Source organism: Chiloscyllium plagiosum, chromosome 6 (genome assembly GCF_004010195.1).
Source record: "Chiloscyllium plagiosum isolate BGI_BamShark_2017 chromosome 6, ASM401019v2, whole genome shotgun sequence".
In the NCBI taxonomy this organism is placed as follows: Eukaryota; Metazoa; Chordata; class Chondrichthyes; order Orectolobiformes; family Hemiscylliidae; genus Chiloscyllium; species Chiloscyllium plagiosum.
Window position 1 is genome coordinate 75,364,302 of NC_057715.1, and position 6,356 is coordinate 75,370,657.

Here is a 6,356-nt window from a genome sequence, read left to right on the forward strand (position 1 = left end):
AAAGCTATGGGTCCTGACAACATTCCAGCAATAGAACATAGAACAAATAACATTACAGCACAGTACAGGCCCTTCGGCCCTCCATGTTGCACCGACCTGTGGAACCAATCTGAAACCCATCTATCCTACACTATTCCATTCTCATCCATATGCCTATATAATGACCATTTAAATGCCCTTAAAGGTGGCAAGTCTGCTACTGTTGCAGGCAGTGCATTCCATGCCCCTACTACTCTGAGTAAAGAAACTAGCTCTGACATTTGTCCTATTTCTATCACCCCTCAATTTAAAGCTATGTCCCCTCGTGCTAGCCACCACCATCTGAGGAAAAAAGCTCTCACTGTCCAACCCTATCTAACCCTCTGATTATTTTATATATCTCAATTAAGTCACTTCTCAACCTTCTTCTCTCTAACGAAAACAGCCTCAAGTCCCTCAGCCTTTCCTCATAAGACCTTCCCTCCAACCAGGCAACATCCAAATAAATCTCCTCCAAACCCTTTCCAAAGCTTCCACATCTTTCCTATAATACGGTGACCAGAACTATACACAATATTCCAAATGTGATCGCACCAGAGTTTTGTACAACTGCAGCATGATCTCATGGTTCTGAAACTCAATCCCTCTACCAATAAAAGCTAACACATCGTATGCCTTCTAAACAACCCTATCAACCTAGGTGACAAATTTCAAGGACCTGTGTACCTGGACACGGAGATCTCTTTGCTCATCGACATGACCAAAGATCTTACCATTGGCCTAGTGCTCTGCATTCCCATTACTCCTTCCAAAGTGAATCATCTCACACTTTTCTGCATTAAATTCCATTTGCCACCTTTCGTCCCAGCTCTGATGCTTATCTATGACTCTCTGTAACCTGCAACATTCTTCGTCACTTTCCACAACTCTACCAACCTTAGTGTCATCTGCAAGTTTACTGACCCATCCTTCTATGCCCTCATCCAGGTCATTTTTATAAATGACAAACAACAGTGGACCCCAAAACAGATCTTTGCGGTACCCCACTAGTAACAGTAACGCTGAAGACTTGTGTTCCAGAATCTGCCGCTATCCTAGCCAATCTTTTCCGTACAGTTACAGTACTGGCATCTATCCGTGTTATGGACCAGGCCAAACCCCCTCAAAGCACTTCAAGTAGCTCAGACCCTAACTTTGCTTGTTGTTTTAAGAACTGTAGAGCGGAAATTCCAGAAGCAATGCAGCTGGGCCTACCACTTAGTTTTAAACGAATCAACTTATTTGCAAGATTACTGAATGAAATACCAACAAAAGAGAACGAATATGGAATAACTTAATCTCTGAAAACCCAGCAGACTATCCCAACTTAATGATGCTGTTTGAAATTCTTGCAACAATCCCCATAAATACCCCTTGCCAAAAAGGGTAAAAATCAAACCCAGGGTCTTACAAAAGAGAGAGGTGGCAGAGATGTTCAGCATGGAACACCTTCTTCCATGTAGCTGTTTCTTTTGGATTCCCAGCTAACAACTGACCAGCAGCTCTGAACAGTCAGACTTCTAAAAACTAAACCACACCGAAGAAAAGCTGAGCTGGGACAACTGGCCACTCCCCTTTCATTGGGCAAGTTTTTTTTTTAATCTTGAAAGATAGATCCAAATGTCCTGGTAATTCTGCCTTGGACACCACTTTTTGAAAACAACCAAGGACAACACAACTTTGTTAAAGGAGTAGCATCGTCACATCTGATAGTGTGGAAAATAGCCCAGGCATGTCCTGTTTACGAATGCAGGTCAAATCCAACCCAGTCAATTCCCACCCCTTCGGAATACTTTCAATCATCAGTAAAGTGATGGAACTGTTATCGACAGTGCTATCAAGCAGCACCTGCCCAGCAATAACCTGCTTAGTGATACCCAGTTTGGGTTCTGCCAGGGCCACTCAGCTCCTAGCCTCATTACAACCTTGGGTCAAACATGATCAAAAGAGCTGAATTCCAGAGGAGAAGTAAAAGTGGCAGCCCTCGACATCAATGCCACATTTGACCGAGTGTGGCATCAAGAAGCCCAAGCAAAATTGGAATCATTGGCAACTCTCCAGTCATAGGAAGATAGTGTGGTTTTTGGAGGTCAGTCATCTCAGCTCCAGTACATCTCTGCAGGAGTTCTTCAAGGTAATGTCTGAGGCCCAACCACCTTCAACTGCTTTACTAATGACCTTCCCTCCATCATAAGGTCAGAAGTGGGAATGTTGGCCAATGATTGCACAATGTTCTGCACCATTTGTGACTCTGCAAATACTGAAGCAGTCCATGTTCAAATGCAACAAGATCTGGACAGTATCCAGGCTTAGGCTGAAAGTGGCAAGTAACATTTGCGCCACACAAATGCCAGACAATGACCATCACCAATAATAGACAATCCAAATGACACCTTGACAGTCAATGGTATTATCATCACTGAAATTTGACTATCAACATCCTGGAGGTTACCATTGATCAGAAACTCAACTGGATTCACCAGATAAACACATTGGCTACAAGAGCAGGTCAGAGGCTAGGAGTACTACAGCAAAAACCTCACCTCCTGACTCCCAAAAGCCTGTCCATCATCTACTAGGCGTAAGTCAGGAGTGTGATGGAATACTCACCACTTACCTGAATATGTGCAGCTCCAACAGCACTCAAGAAGCTTGACTCTATCCAGGACAAAGCAGTCCTCTTGATTGACACCACATCGACCATCTCCACCACAGCAGTGTGTACCATCTATAAGACAACCTGCAGATATTGTTAGACAACACCACTCAAACTCATAACCACTTCCATTTGGAAGGACATGGACGGACATGGACAACATAGAAACACTGCCACCTGTAAATTGCCATCCAAGCCACTCACCATCCTCATTTGGAATTATGTTGCGGTACCTTCACTATCGCTGGGTCAAACTTCTGGAATTCCCTCCCTAAGGGTACTGTGGATCTACCTATAGCATATGGACTGCAGCGATTCAAAATGGCAGCTTGCCACCATCTTTGCAAGTGCAATTAGGGGCAGGTAATAAATGTTGCCCATATCTCACAAATGAATAAAAAATAACTAGGTAACTACAAGGACTTCAGTCAAACTCCTGTCAAGGTGAAACTGGCCCATCTTATACAGGTCCTTCACAATGTCTCCAGAATCTGAAGTCCTCTCTCCTCAACATTTCTCCAACCACACCTCAGCCTGTTTTATTATTCTATTTGGTTGCACATTGGACTCGTTGTAATTCAGAGATTACTACCATTGAGGTACTGGCTTTTAACTTTCTTCCTACCTTGTGAAATTCTGTCAGCAGGTAAGGGTTCAGCCACTGTGTAACAAATGCCAAAATGGACCTTATCTTCTGGCTTTTCCCTTTAGCCATACAAATATTTAGTGTTTGTTCAAATATTCATTTAACTTGCCCTCTCTCTCAGTGGACAGGTACTTAACCTCCATCTGACAAAATGCAAACAGTATACCAGAATTTCCTTATTTGGCACTGATAGATGGCATTCTGGCAAGATTAAAGTGGTAGAAATTAATTAATTACAAGCTTCTCAATATCCCAAAGGCGTGAAGATAAAATTCTAATCCAGTATAATTCACTGGAATGTAATTATGCTAAATAATGCTAAGCATCAAAAGTAAAGCATTCAGTGGTTAGAGGCAGAAATATTGCCAGGAATTATTTAAAGACAGTGGGTAAAAGGCATGTAAATTATTTGAATTCCATTTATTCTTACTCATCATTGTCAAATAATTTTGACCCACATCCCCAGATGTAACAATTTGGAACACCCAACATGTTTACATCAGGTTCTGTTTATCATTTTAACGTTTTTAATTTTTATTTAATGTTTGTATTTCCATTTTTCCATCATTATTTCTATGTTACAACTCTTTGTTTCATGGCCTCCAACTGTTGGTGAATTCAGACAATTTGTGAACCAGCTGTTCTTTGCAGAATATGCTACAGGTCATTCTGCTATAACACAACAGTTGCATTCCTCTGCAACCTCATGCTATAGAAAATTGCACTATGAAAAACCACTGAAGAAAATCACACTGTAGAAGATTGTTATAGAAAATCGCTATACCTGATCAGTAAAACGTTTGCGCTATCCAAACAGTGTCCATAATTCGTCATTCATGTTGTAGCCAATTCGCAGTGACGAAACACGCGTTATTACGAGAACAACCTGTAGTCATTAACAAATCCAATTGGACTGCCACTTAGACGGCAGATAAAGCAGATAAAATTGATGTATTTGGGCAAGACATAGTGCATTCATGGAGAAATAAGGAATGCACAAAATTCCTATTTGATGCTACATCTTTCAGTTTCATTATATCGAATGAAGAGACTGGCATGTGTACGCAGCATTGGGACTTCTGCTTTTGTGTTGTTTAATGCTGGGGCTATGTAGCATTGCATGACCTGATTAGCATCATCTTGGAATAAAAGTGAGTAGAAACCTCTTCTTGCACTCAAAGCAAAAAGACTTTAAAAAAATCTCTGCAGTACAGTTATGCATCAAGAATATCTAGGCCAATGGTATTTTTTTTTCCTTTATCCCTTCATGAGATGTGGGCTTCACTGGCAAGGCCAGTATTTGTTTTCCATTGCTTGTCCTAATTGAATGACTTGTTAGGCCATTTCAGAGGGTAGTCAAAAGATAATCGCATTGCTACAGAACCAAGATTTAATGAATACATAAATGAGCCTCTGAGATAAGCTATTGTTTAAATCATCTCAGTAGTTATGTGTTATCTTTGAGAAGGTTGGAGCATGTACAGTACCATCACTTACAATCTACTAATCAATTGTAAAATAACCTAGACATTTGGCCAGAGAACACATGCTAGAACAATTACTGTAGATCCGGAGCCACATGTAGGCCAAAAGATTTCCTAAAGGATATTAGTGAACCAGTTATGGACCAGACCAATCCCCCTCAAAATATATTAAGAAGATAGCCTAGACCCTAATTTTTCTTATTTTAAAGACAAGTGTGAGGTGTTGTGTTCTGGTTATAATTCAATTGGTCAAACTACCAGTCTTGAAGCACAACACACTTTATTCATACACTATAGTTAAAAGACAACAAAAGAAAGAAGCAATTGGCATAACTTAATTCTACTGTAAAACTTAACAAAACAATAGATTAGTTAACCACTGAACAGTAACTGTTCCAATATAATAGCATCCCATGCATACACCCTTGGCAAATGCATATTTAATAAAATAGATTGTCTCACATGCAATTCTCCAGTCCAGGAGAAAAACATCATGAGAAAACTCAGCGAGAGAGAGAGAGCGTAGTAGGAAGAGGTGTACGCACCCCTCAACTCACTGCTATCCATGTGCATGTCCAGCAGTCGCTTAAATATCCCCAATGACTGTGCTTCCACCACCAGAGCTGGCAACGCATTCCATGCATTCACAACTCTGCGTAAAGAACCTACCTCTGAAGTTGAGGTTCAAATGGTTTTAAATTTGAGAAGCTGGGAAGCAGACATCTTAGATTGTAGTTAGACACATGTTGAGTAAACCAGGAAGTCACAATGGAATATTTTAATATGTGACTGATAGCTTAATGGGACAGTTAGGATCACCCATAGCAGGAGCTGTACTGGAAATTGTAGAAATTTCATGTGTCCCTGACAGACTTACAAAGTAGGTCATGAAATGAACAATTGAGGTAGAGAAAAGTCTGGAATTAGTTAACCTGTGTGCAGATCAATGTGCTTGACAGATGGATAAGGAAAATAAGGAGCTGTAAGAATTGCTATAAAAAGTTTCAGGATAAAACTGGCAACAGGAAAGCAATGTCTCACACATTGCAATGCATAGCACAAGGAAAAGGCTGTGGGTAGACCAATGTTATGACTGGATTAATTGGATATTGATTTTGAGACAGATCGTGAAAAGGACTTCTCCCCTGATTTAGCCAAAATCAAAACACGTCAAGCAGAAAAGACTGCAATCTCGCAAAACAAGGCAGGTAATCTTCAAAACTTAGTTGAGAGCATTTCCTTCATTTTTCTATGTTGTAAGACAAAGTCCACAATGCAATATGACCCAGGACATGGAATACAGCTGGGACAAAGTGTCAGACAGGATAGACAATAGACAATAGACAATAGGTGCAGGAGTAGGCCATTCTGCCCTTCGAGCCTGCACCACCATTCATTATGATCATGGCTGATCATCCTCAATCAGTATCCTGTTCCTGCCTTATCTCCATAACCCTTGATTCCACCATCCTTGAGAGCTCTATCCAACTCTTTCTTAAATGAATCCAGAGACTGGGCCTCCACTGCCTTCTGTGGCAGAGCATTCCACACA